This window comes from Ambystoma mexicanum, chromosome 4p (assembly GCF_040938575.1).
Source record: "Ambystoma mexicanum isolate Mex_15411 chromosome 4p, UKY_AmexF1_1, whole genome shotgun sequence".
NCBI classification, from domain to species: Eukaryota; Metazoa; Chordata; class Amphibia; order Caudata; family Ambystomatidae; genus Ambystoma; species Ambystoma mexicanum.
The window spans coordinates 444,198,558-444,211,366 of record NC_090927.1 but is presented as its reverse complement, the minus strand read 5'-3'; the positions used below and the strand labels follow the sequence as shown (position 1 = coordinate 444,211,366).

Here is a 12,809-nt window from a genome sequence, read left to right as displayed (position 1 = left end):
CCACAATGGCATACTACGACCCCATACTGTCAACGGAACTATATGTCGGCGCCAGCCCTGTCGGCCTCGGGGCGATCCTGGTTCAAGTTGCCCACACAGGAGAAACTAAGCTGATTTCCTATGCGTCCCGTGCTTTAACTCCCACTGAACAACGGTACTCCCACATTGAGAAAGAGCATTGCAGTACTGTGGGGCTGCCGCCACATTCACATATATCTATATGGACAAAAATGTAAAGCATACACGGACCACAAGCCTCTCATCCCCATATTCACAGGATCCTCCTCACAGCCCCCGGCGAGGATAGTGAAGTAGTTGCTACACCTGCAACAATATGAATTTGAACTGACATACCAACCTGGAACTAGCAACCCCGCAGACTTTCTATCCAGAAACTCGAGAGCAGCCATGCCTAGAGAAGTGAATGTGGCAGAAGAAACCGAGGAACACATCTGCCAGGTCATTCACACGATGAAACCCAGAGCAATCGGCATTGAAGACATCATACAAGCAGCACAAGTTGACCCCTGTTGTGACCTCGTCAAAGACGCCATCATCTCTGGCGAATGGAAATCTTTTCTGCGAAAGGTGCACAATCGCACAACCGAAGCTCGAGACTTCCTCATGGGCATATTCCCGGTACGACAAGACCTGTCCGTCACCAAGGAAGCACTCATACTAAGAGGAGCTCGAATTGTCATACCTGCAGGGCTCCAAGACAGAGTCATGGCGTTGGCTCACGAAGGTCACCAAGGCATGGTCAGGACCAAAGCCAGGATCAGGCACAGAGTATGGTTCCCGAACATCGACACCAAGGTCGAACAACTAATAACAGCATGCCTTCCATGCCAGATTACAAGCGCAACGCCAAACCCGGAACCCATACAAGTAGCAGAATCGGGGTCCTCAAGATGGGATGCGATCAGCGTTGACTTCTGCACGGTCCAGGAAGGCATGTATCTGTTAGTAGCCATTGACGACTACTCAAGATATCCTGAGGTGGAAATCGTGTCATCTACCTCCGCAGACATGGTGATGCCGGCTCTGGAGAAGATTTTTGCCACCCATGGCCTACCTCGCCGCATCCGAAGCGACAACGGGCCACCCTTCCAAGGGGCCGAAATCAAAAAATACCGAGATGATCTGAACATCCAATACCACCACATCACGCCAAGATAGCCCCAAGCCAATGGAGACGTGGAGAGGTTCATGCGCACCCTTAACAAGGTGCTATGCCTATCCCGGGTGCACTCCAGGCCCTGCAGGGTGGACCTGTACCGATTCCTAAGGAACTACAGAATAACACCTCACAGCAACACGGGGTTACCACCGGCAGATGTCATGTATGGGACAGTGATAAATTCATCCATTCCACACCATCCAAGCAGGGGCACAGACGCCTACGACAGCGAGAGCACTCATCAAAGAAGGATCACAGCGAATGAGCGCATGAGCACCAAGAGACATGCAAAGGAATCCAGACACCAAGTAGGCGATCAAGTGTTTGTGAAGAGGAACCCCTCGAAAACAAAACTGGACACCCAGTACGACGTGGCCCCCTGGACCATAACTCAACAGCGAGGAACCATGATAACGGCTACACAAGGGCAGCGACAGATCACTAGGAACGCATCATGGTTCAAGGGAGCGCCAAGACAAATGTGGACTGATGGGGACCAGCAGCCCTCGGAGGAAGCTGGGTCGCCGCCGGAGGACGAGCACCAACAATCTGAGGAGGAGGAGTCGACCGTGGGGAATGGGACAGACTAACTGATGGATGAAGCGAGTGAGGCGTCTTCAAAGAAGGCAGGTGAGAAGCAACAGGACACGAGTTCGGGGACAGCCCCTAGAGGTGGGCGCTGTGCCCTAAGAACTGCACCGAAAGCCCCAGAAAAGTTAAAAGACTATGAGCCTCATTATAAATTGTGCGGAATGGGTTTAACGGCGCTGGGAATGGTGCCGGCGCCATTAAACCCATTCCGCACAATGACGAGGACGCCTCGCGGGACCCGCTCTGGACGTCTGGTTTTTCGTAATGGGCCCATTGTTAGCTCCCTCCCATTCCCATTCGAGCCCTATGGGGAATGGGGAATGGGGAAGGACCGGGCCTGGGTTCCATGAAGGAGGAAATACCGGGCCCTCCATACTCGGAATGGCCTGGTATTTCCCCATTCAGGGAACCCGGACACGATAGACATGGCTACCTCCAAAGTCGTAATGAGGACCCATGAGTGGTAGGACCACAAGTTGTGCTGGACTAGAATGCACTGTAGAGTTAAGTTGGATCAGTTCACATGACCATGGTTAGTATGTTGTGTTATAGTTTTGTTGGAAAAAAGGAGGAATGTTATGTACGTACGTCCTGCGACGTGGTGACGTCAGGCACTCTAATAAAAGCCTGCCCCCTCGACGAGGAAGCAGTTCTGGGCCAACACGAGATCCATGAGTGTGTGTGTTTCATTTATGCTCCGCAAGCAGGCCTCGGCCTGCAGGTGCCCCACACGTGCTCTCCCTCGCACCGGCTGGAGAGGACGGAACAAGTGCCTGAATGCGGCCATTGTCAGGTGCGGCAAACAATGGACTCCTGTTGCACCTCGAGGGGGAATTCAGACTCACCTCGTTGGCAGTTGTTGAATGGGTGGTGTGGGATGCATAGGTCGTAGTATCTGTGTACTTTCTTATCAACGATGGACAGTTTAAAAAGACACAAGAAGCCCTGTTCTCGACTGAAACGCCTGCTTCGGTCTCCGGCTGGAGCTCAGAGTAGGGCCTTTATTCTTATGAGAGGTCATTCTACATCTGGTGCTTGGAGCAAGTTTGGGGGATGGTTGCACAATGGGGACCAACGCTGCACAATATCGTCACATAACATCTAGGACAACAACCTATGCCGAACGTACTGCATTTCCATGAACTCGGAAAATGAACAAACCCAGTGGTAGCATTTCCTGAACATGTCACAAAGAGATGAGCACATAAAAAGCAAGCCTACCACAATTGTCCACATTTTAAATGATGTTACGTTACAAGGATGTTATACTGCAACAACTCACAACTGTAGTGGTCTCAAAGCACCTGGTTAGTTTGGATGTTGGCTCATCATGTGATTTGGACAATAAAATAAATTCTTGCTGTATAGATAGTGATGTTTTAAGCACCACTAACAGGCTTCTGCCATTTAATGTTGGTTAAAACATATTTTTGAATAACTGCTTGCCCCCTAGAATAGTACCACATTTTAATCATGTTTACTAATAGGTGTCATGTTAGACATGTTTACGTCTGAATTAAGTTTTGTTATTTCTGTATGGCAAAACCTACTAAAACCCTACGGACAAACAAAAAGCAGTCCACCCTATGGACAAACAAAAAGCAATCCAAAATCCCTAAATAGATGGTAAATTAAACAGCATGCATCTGAAAGTTTGCAGTACAGCAAATATCCAATCAAACCGTTTTTAAAATACCCCCAAAAGTCGGTAAATATACATATTTCTGCAAATTAAGATTTTTTTTAAAAATCGTACTTAACGTCTTACAAAAAGAGATAGTTGAGAACCCGCCTCCCTTTAGCACATGATCTGTCAGTTATCCCTCCACCCTGATATCGGTGAGAGCAGCTGAGTTCTTCAGCAGAAGCTGTCCGTGAGAAGCCCCGCATCAGGTGATGTTTTAGTTGTCTGGCGGGCTGCGCGTAAGCATGCTGCGGGTGGAGAAAGCGTCATCTTCAACCACAGAGAAAGGGACTCGAGGAGACTTTGAAGGGGTGCCCGAGCCCACTAATGATCGCCTCGCTCCACATACCTAGACCTCATACCCCGTTTCCCAGGGCACCCGTCTCACCTGCAAAATACAGACGTCTGTAATCCCCACAGCTCCCCCTGGCTGCGGAGCCCGGCAACACCCTCTATTCCTGGCAACAGGCACAGCTGCCTCAGAATGACAGGGGAGGCCGGCCGCGTGACGTTGCACGTTACCTGGTGACGCTGCAAGACCTCGGTGCGCAGGCCCGGCTCGATATTCATTGAAGCATGGCGGCATTCAGAGCGATAGGGAATGCATACATTTTTGCTTACAGATTTGGCGCTACCTCATTGCCAATGCGTGACGTTTAGGGCCTAGGATCTGCGGGGCCCTAAGCGGCAAATCTGGTCTGTGTGGGGACCCCCTTATCTGCAGAAATAGTGATATCAGTGATATTACAGAAAATTGTATTAAAGAATGATTCTTCAAACGCAACAGTATCATGGTAAGTTAAATGAAAAATACGTTGCCATGACTAAGGCAGGAGACAAATGCTGTCCTCCAGTATATCAATTGCCTCTATTGATATTTCCCTATATGGTAATATCAGATGTGAGGCTTTTTTGCAGTAGCAGTAAGCTGAATACCTTATATACACTTTTAATTTTGTCAGAGAAAACATAGTGAGATAAAAGGATTTGGCAGTGAGCACACACTTTGGTTAAGTGGAGAAACTGGGATTTGAGACCAGTCTACAATTCAGGGACTTGCACACATCCCTTTCCAGATGTAATTGGTAGAGAAATATTGTTTGTAAAAGGTCTTTTTGAAATGTGTGTTTGGAAACACTGCCTGACTATGGAAGGCATTGCATAAATATGGTGATTGTGTTTTGCTGACTGAAGTTAACTGCTATTTTTCCCTGTGTTTCTCTATGGTTTTTATTTCGATAGTGTAATATCAAAAAGTACCTGTTCTCCGAACGGGTTTTGTAGACAGATATGACAACACTCATCAATTGTTGAAAATCAATGATCCTTTTAAAATGTTTTATTTTATTATGATATAGTTTTTTTATTTTTAAACTCTGTTTATTGGCATTTAGTAACACAACAAACATTCAGCACTGCTTGCTGGTATGCCCCTTCTTCCACCCTCCCCCCGCCCTGGTACTCCTCCACCCCCCCCCCAATTTCAGAGATTTATTACTGTTCATGAGTCCTGATTTCGTTATTGTCCCATGTGCTGAGTCGCGACAATCTCATGCCTGTATAATAGTGATAGCGTCATTTCATAATCACTTCTCAGATTTTACTTATATGGTGTGACACTTTGCTCATACCAATCAACAGTCAACTTCCATTGTAGGAGAAACTCCTACGGTGTCATCAGCTTGTCGGATCAGATAGTGTGTATATACATCCCAAATGTTACCAACATTGCCTTCACTTAGATTCAGTGACCCACAGCCATTTTCCATATCGAGACAGTATGTTCTATCTAGTTTCCATTGTGAGTGTTTTGGGCTTCTTATCCAAACCCCCCTCATCCCCAGCGCAGTGTAGACTAACCAATTTCCTGGTATGCTTGGGGATTTCTTTGGTGTAACCCAGTAGGCCTATTAGTGGACCTAAATGTATTGTTTGGCCTGTTCTACCACTGAGAGTGTCAAATACCTCCTCCAAGTATCGTATAGCCGGGCAATTCTAAGACACATGAAGGAAGTCAGTGTGATGCTGGAAATGCATCGGAATGACAGGGCCTCCGTATCCTTGTCCTTTATTGCTTTTTATCATGTGTTCTGTCTTGTTTTCCGTGCAGGAGTTCATATGGGACTCCTGGAGGTGCAGCTCTTCCTGTATTTGGTTTGGTGGTTGGTGGTGTGAGGGAGAATTCTCAAAATGTGCTTATTTCCCTTACCTTTTGAGACCCCCAGCAACTTTGCTGGATTTCTAGGATTTGATTTTTTCTACCTGGGAAGAGTGTGAGCCTTTTTCCCACTCTTCCATGTATTTTGATGTGTGTTTTACTTTTGTGTTCTTTGGTTATCGTGTTTTAAACAAACTCCATGGCATCATCTTTTTCTGTGTGTCACACAGCACCTTCAGTGCAGTGGCACAGGGGTGTCTTTCAGACTCCCCAAGGTTTAAACACCTTCTCTGGGACTGACTACTGTCTCCGAGAGCATGTAAAGTTAAATTGACTTTACTAGTCACTTTAAATTTATTGACCCAGCACGCGCTATCTTCCTATAGAGTGCTGAAGGGGTTGCCTAGCTTCCCCTGAGTCAAAACACTCATGTAACAGTCACAGGGTAACCTTTCCTACTTTAATTGGCTGGTGGAAGTGGTTTAGATCAAACTACCATGATGTTTCCCGACCGCGAACAACGGCAACTAAAATCGGGTCAGCCATGTTTTTCAATATGGCGCCCAAGACCTATCTATAAAAAGAGACTCCGGTTTACTTTTTTCGCCGTTTCTTTTAAGAAAGGTCCTTCTTGTGTTTGTCTCTGCGCGCAAGACCAGGTTTGGTCCCTTTGTTTGTTGACCTTTGGCGGGCTTCATGGCGTCAGGGTGTCTCGGGTGGACAGGCTGTGAAGGAGGTGCCCGAAACTCCCTGTGCTTAGTCTCCTAGGAGACCTGAATGCCCTCTGGCGTGATTGGCCGGCTGGCTGTCCGGCAAGGACAGCCACCTTGCTGTGTGAGTGACAGCCAGGCTGGATTGAATGGGGGAAAACTGTTTAAAAGCAGGTCTCTAAGAACCGAAGAAAGGAAGAGGACTGCTGCAACTCCTGGACGACCGGTGAAGCCCTACTGCGGGTCCGAATTGCCTGAAACTCCGACGACAGAGAAGCCCTTCAAGGATAACTTCTTCCCTTGAATTTGGTGGGACCAACCAACTCACAAACCACCTGGACACCGTCCCCATCTGGTCGAATTTTCATCAGTGTGCTGTTGAAAACCGGATAGCCAGGGGGAAGAAAACCAGCTTGTGGTCTTTAAGGCACTCACACCTTAAACCGGTTTATAGTCATAATTTCGAAACCAATAATGTCGAAAGTCATTTTTTCGAGAAAAAAAATGTTGAAAAAAAATGTCATTTTTTTTTAATGCATTTTTTTTCGAAATGGGGGGGGGGTCCCCCCCAACCCCCCTTTTTTAATTTTTTTTTTAACCCATTTTTTTATCCTGAACCCCAAAATAAATATATAATTTAAAAAAACGGAATTCGACTTTTTTTTTTTCGAAAAAATGACCGACCACCCCTTAAACCATCGTCTTGCTACAGCTTTTGGCCTCTTCCCTGGGCAGTGCAGGATCCTCCTGACGTCGTCCTTCTTGTCCCCATGACTGAAGCTCAGGAACAGCGGGGTCTGCAGGATCTGCCAGGAACAACTGCCTCAGCTACAGCTCTTCTTCATTGCAAAGGTACTGTGCAAACGCGGTCCGGAAGTCTTTTCGGCCATCACGAAAGTTTGTGGAACTTTCCTCAAACTCGAAGGCTTGTCTTTCCCTAAACATTCATCAAACATTTTGCATTGCCAGATTCTTTTAAAATCCGTGGCAAAGACTTAACCGTTATCTACCAGAACTGTGCTATCCTATACAAAGACCCTGAACTAGCCTTTGGCTCAGGCCTGTTGAGAAGTATTGCTGGTTGTAGCTAACTGAAACCCTTTGCCCTGTATTGGGGCTGCCTTTATTATAACCTTGTTTTTTTTTATCCCCTTTATAAGTAACTGAAGTGCCATTTTGTTCCCACTTCAGGGAAGCTGAACTTGTTCAGTAACATATGTGTGGTGTGTATTGTAGTGCTCTTACTAGTGAACTGTTTTACAACTGTGTAAATAAATGTATATTCTTTTACCCAGAAACCTTGAATCTGTGTGTATTTGAATCATTGTATTAGTTGGTCCTTTGTGTAACTTGTTCTACTGCTCACTCAACTCTTGAGATAATTCTGGCTGCTCAGCCACTGTTACCACATAACTGTGTAGTACAGGCTTGTACCAAAGGTGAAATTGTACTGACACTTGTAGTCTTAATTACATGCAGTGTTCCCCAAGGGTACTGCGTGTGATTCTGCCTAATACTGTGTACAGTGGTGAGGCTAAAGTATACTTGTTACATTTAGAATACTACTCTTACCTTTGTTCAAATAACTCACAAGGCTAAGCAACACTAGAGAAGCAATTGTTTTATCATGCCTGATATGGAAAGCTACGGACAGGAGACTCTAGTCACTTTAACAGTTGATTAATTGAGAGATATGTGTAAAGCTAGGAATCTCACTGTAAAAGGCAAGAAGGTTGAATTGATAGAAAAGTTGTTAGAATACCGAAGTCTGAGGAGTGGGTCTGAAACCCCCACCCCTGCAGCAAATGTGGAAAATGTTGATGAGGATGATATGTCAGTGCCCAGCTTTGATATTGTGGATGAGTTAGATGAGGCAGAAGACTCTCGGAATGTAGGCCATGCCTCTACCTGCTCATAGGCCTCAACCTTTGACAACAGGGACCTCACCAGGCCCAACACTAAGTCCTGAATTTGTCTCACTTGAAAGAATGAGACTTGAGTTAGAGTTTAAAAGAATCCAAGCTCAAACTGAAAGCAAACATCAAAAATTAAGCTCAGAGAAATGGAGTTGAATCATGCATTTGAAATGAAAAACGTTGTCTCGCATGCCCAAAGATGCAGTAAGTATGGCCCCCACTCATGTCCCCCAGCACTCCCACCCCCAGCACCCCCACCCCCCAGCAGTCGGGGGCACCTGCCAGCAGGCCCCCACACATGTCCCCCAGCACCCCCACCCCCCAACAGTCAGGGGCACCTGCCAGCAGGCCCCCACACATGTTCCCCAGCACCCCCACCCCCCAGCAGTCAGGGGCACCTGCCAGCAGGCCCCCTCACGTCCCACTCATGTCCCCTTGCACCCCCACCCCCCAGCAGTGCAGGGCACCTGCCAGCAGGCCCCCACCCCCCAGCAGTCAGGGGCACCTGCCAGCAGGCCCCCACACATGTCCCCCAGCACCCCCACCCCCCAACAGTCAGGGGCACCTGCCAGCAGGCCCCCACACATGTTCCCCAGCACCCCCACCCCCCAGCAGTCAGGGGCACCTGCCAGCAGGCCCCCTCACGTCCCACTCATGTCCCCTTGCATCCCCACCCCCCAGCAGTGCAGGGCACCTGCCAGCAGGCCCCCACACATGTCCCCCAGCACCCCCACCCCCCAACAGTCAGGGGCACCTGCCAGCAGGCCCCCTCACGTCCCACTCATGTCCCCTTGCATCCCCACCCCCCAGCAGCGCAGGGCACCTGCCAGCAGGCCCCCACTCATGTCCCCTTGCACCCCCACCCCACAGCAGTGCAGGGCACCTGCCAGCAGGCCCCCACCCCCCAGCAGTCAGGGGCACCTGCCAGCAGGCCCCCACACATGTCCCCCAGCACCCCCACCCCCCAACAGTCAGGGGCACCTGCCAGCAGGCCCCCACACATGTTCCCCAGCACCCCCACCCCCCAGCAGTCAGGGGCATCTGCCAGCAGGCCCCCACACATGTCCCCCTGCACCCCCACCCCCCCATCATTGACAGGCACCTGCCAGCAGGCCTTGACACATGTCCCCCAGCCAACACGTCATCACAATCCAGATCCCTGGCTCTTATGGCCACACAAATCCCACCCTACAGCACCCCAGTCCAAACACCCAACCAAGCTTTACATCCACTCCAAATTGAAATCCCCATTACATGATAGATCACAAATAAGCAGTATGCGCATGAGTACAAGTCTGTCCGACCCACACAATGGCAACACATGACTGAGAAAACCCACATTGTGACATGCATGAAACCAATGAGAGAAGACCACACATTTAAGTAAGAAACAAAAATGTAATCAAGTCAAAATGAAGGGAATGAAATAAAAACACACAATAATGCCAATAATAATGAAAATGCAGCATGTCCCAAAAAATGATAAATAAAAAAAATGAGAATCCAAATTAATCCAAATGAAAATGTGTCCAAAGTCACCGTCCAACAAAGCAAATCCAAAGGGAAAGAAAAGCGTAATATCCATTGCTCCATGGTGAAGAAAAAAAAAGATGGAGAAAAATCCACTGTAAAACTATGTACAAATAGCAAATCCAGGGTTCATGAGCCCAACAACATAAATGAAACCTACCTAATTACTAACTATATACAAAAATGTGGGGCATAGACCATGCGCCCCAAATGAAAGAAAAAAGAAATGAAACTTAACACTAATGAACTATATACAATGGCGGTGGGCAAGTCCAACGGCTCACTTGTTGATGTCATGGGCCAGGGCATCATCAAACTCCTGTTCAATGTCTTGGCGGCGGGCCTGTTCTCTGGCACCGAGGTCTCGCAGGGATAACGCCATGTCCACCTCCAACTCTCTGCGAATTCCCTCGAGGCACTCAGCCCGCCTCAGCGCCCGGCGCATGGAGTTCTCTGCCCTGACCATCGTGAGCCGTGCCTCCTCTGCCCGCCGCCGCTCCGCACCTATCTGCTGGCCCAACCGCTGCCACATGGAAGACACTCCCATTCCAGGGTCCTCCTGCCCTCCGGCCGATGCCTGCCCCTCTGATGTAGATTGCCCCGAGCCATGATACATCCCTCGTTGAGCCTGCCGCTGCCTACGACGCAACTGCCTCTGCCAGCACGACGGCAGCTGGACCTCCGACTCCCGACTGTGGCAGGGATGGGATCCCCACCGGGCTGGCTGCGTTGGTCAGGGCAGGTCCACAGGGGGCCCTGGTGGCATCTGGGCCAGAAGACGGCATGGAGAACGACTGGCGCATAGTCTCCACAGAGGAGGAGAGGGCCGCCAGAGTGGCCGACACATGTACAAAACCCCCGACCATGGACACTCCCAACTTGACCACGTTGGCACGCTGCTCTTCGTGATGACGTGCGTGCTCCTCCCGGGAAGCATGCACGTCATCACGAATGTCACACGTGCGCAACGTGACACCAATCAGGACCTTCTCCATACGGCCAGGGGTCCCCTCGTCCGCAGGTAGAGGAGTGTCAGATGACATGGACATCCCCCCCCCACCTGCGGACGGGCCTGGGATGGGGCATCCCTGCTGGTGCATGGTGGTGCAGTCACAGGGTCAGGGACCTGTGCTGCCTCCTGCCCCTGCCCCTGGCCCTGGACTGCACCACTTGCACCAGTGGTACTGTAAGCGGATTCAATTCAACACTACAGCTAAGTCAATGCCTAGTATGGGATGCTGAGGGAAACCCTTATTGATATATTTTTATGTCCAGTTCATTTATTCTGGATGACAACCCTTATATAACACCCCTCTCTCAGAATCCCCCCGACCCCGCTGAGCCAAGAAGTAGGTTTGTTTTGCAAATTTAAAAGGTTTATTTGAAAATTAAACAATATATATCTATCACACTTTTTTATAGTAAATTAATATTTGATATCACACTTGAGAATATGATGTTGATCAACAATGGATAATGTTATAGTGGTACACTCTTTTTAATGGCTTAGAAGTTGATATAGAGAGGATAAAGTAGCTGAGAATGCTTTTATGACTTCAAGGACAATGCAATGATGAATGAAAATGCAGTACAGAAAATAAACTTGATATGACTTCAACAAAAGACAATGTAATCACTTTTCTTTGACAATTCACAGGAATGCGACTTCGTCACCCATCGGGTCAGGATTGGCTGGACTTCTGCTAGCAGTTCTTCACAGCGATCTGGTCTCTGGTTCTCTCTGGTTCCGGATACAGCACTGCTTTCTAGATACTGCTACAGGTTCTTGCAAAAGTTCTTGGCAAAGAATTCAAACAGCTCGCCTGGCTGTTGAATAGTTTGGTTGGTTTTGAGGCCTGCTGAAGAGGATTCAGCTTGTGGATTCAGGCCTCTCTGCTACAAATTCTGGAGTTAATTTCTGGTCTCTGGAGATTGATGGATTTGAAGTCTGGATCTCTGGATGTGAAGTCTGAAGTCTCCCGGCAAAGCGTCCCGCAAGAAAGTGTAAAGTGAATGTCTCTACATGGGTTTCAATGTTCCTTTTATGTGTTTTGAAAATGGGTGTGTGCCTGGGCCTAGCTAAGCCTGCCCCTCTCACTTATCATTGGCCAAGCTTTCCTCTCTCCCTTGATTGGGGGAAAGAAATGGAGTGTCAGAGTGATGCTGTAGGTTTTATGGTCAGAGGAACCTCCCCTTGTCAAATTGCAAACAAATCTATTTGTGACCCAAATACATATTTATCTATGTACCATTTTTCTAATATTATAGGTCCAGTTAACATATTTTCTGTAGCACCAAACTATCCGATCCCTGTCTTTGTACGATGTCATGTCCACTTATGACAGAATTCTCCCCTTTTCATCCAGATAGCGACCTCTAAATCTTTCCAGATTTTACACAAATGTGCACCAGGGATATGGGTTTCAGATGATAAAGTGTCAGATTTTTAACATGCATACATTTGGAGTAACAACCTTTTTTTCTGCTACTATCCCCAAGAACATACCACAGGGTCCTAACACCTCTTAAAATGTGCACAGAAAAATCGCAAGAATGATGATGTTATTTATATAATTTTGACAAGTCCGCACTGTGAATTATCCATCTTTTTTAAAATCATGCTCTGGCCCCAAAGGGGTGTGGTTTTCCAAAGCACATGGTGGAATTTCTGGTTTATCCACTTCCCCCAAGCTCAGCTGGCTCTCACAAGCACTGTCCCTCCCAGTTTCTCCCAAGAGGAAGCCATTTTACGATCCCCCCCAATATAACATTTGGCTGAGTCCAGGACAGGGCTTTGTTCAACTTCCTGCAGTCTGCAGGTACCACTCCCCTAATTCAATCAGAGAGGTGTCACCTCCTTTTGGTGGGGGCAGCAGGATGCAGCCAGGCCTGGGAAGAGTTGTTGAGCCAGTTCAACTCCTGTCGGGGGTAGTTGTCGGGCAGAATTCAGCTAAATGTCACTTTAGTTCCCAGTTTTCTACATTCAAATCCAACTTACAATTTTTGCACATGCAGCTAGAATTCTGATTCTAAGTTCAAA

General features: G+C 48.1%; 1 protein-coding gene and 1 long non-coding RNA gene across 2 annotated transcripts in view; one reads left to right on the top strand and one right to left on the bottom strand.

The window, feature by feature from the left end:
• The window catches only part of KCTD21 (potassium channel tetramerization domain containing 21), a 158,501-nt gene extending 154,532 nt beyond the window's left edge, over window positions 1-3,969 (bottom strand). The window contains exon 1 of the mRNA XM_069605958.1: window positions 3,844-3,969. The gene's annotated coding sequence lies outside the window, so the exon portion shown is untranslated. The remainder of the gene's footprint in view (window positions 1-3,843) is intronic.
• Window positions 3,970-4,004: 35 nt separating this feature from the next.
• On the top strand, window positions 4,005-12,225 carry LOC138453272 (uncharacterized). The gene is made up of 2 exons (XR_011260387.1): window positions 4,005-4,249; window positions 11,427-12,225. It is a non-coding gene; the product is annotated as an uncharacterized lncRNA (long non-coding RNA).
• Window positions 12,226-12,809: the final 584 nt, after the last annotated feature.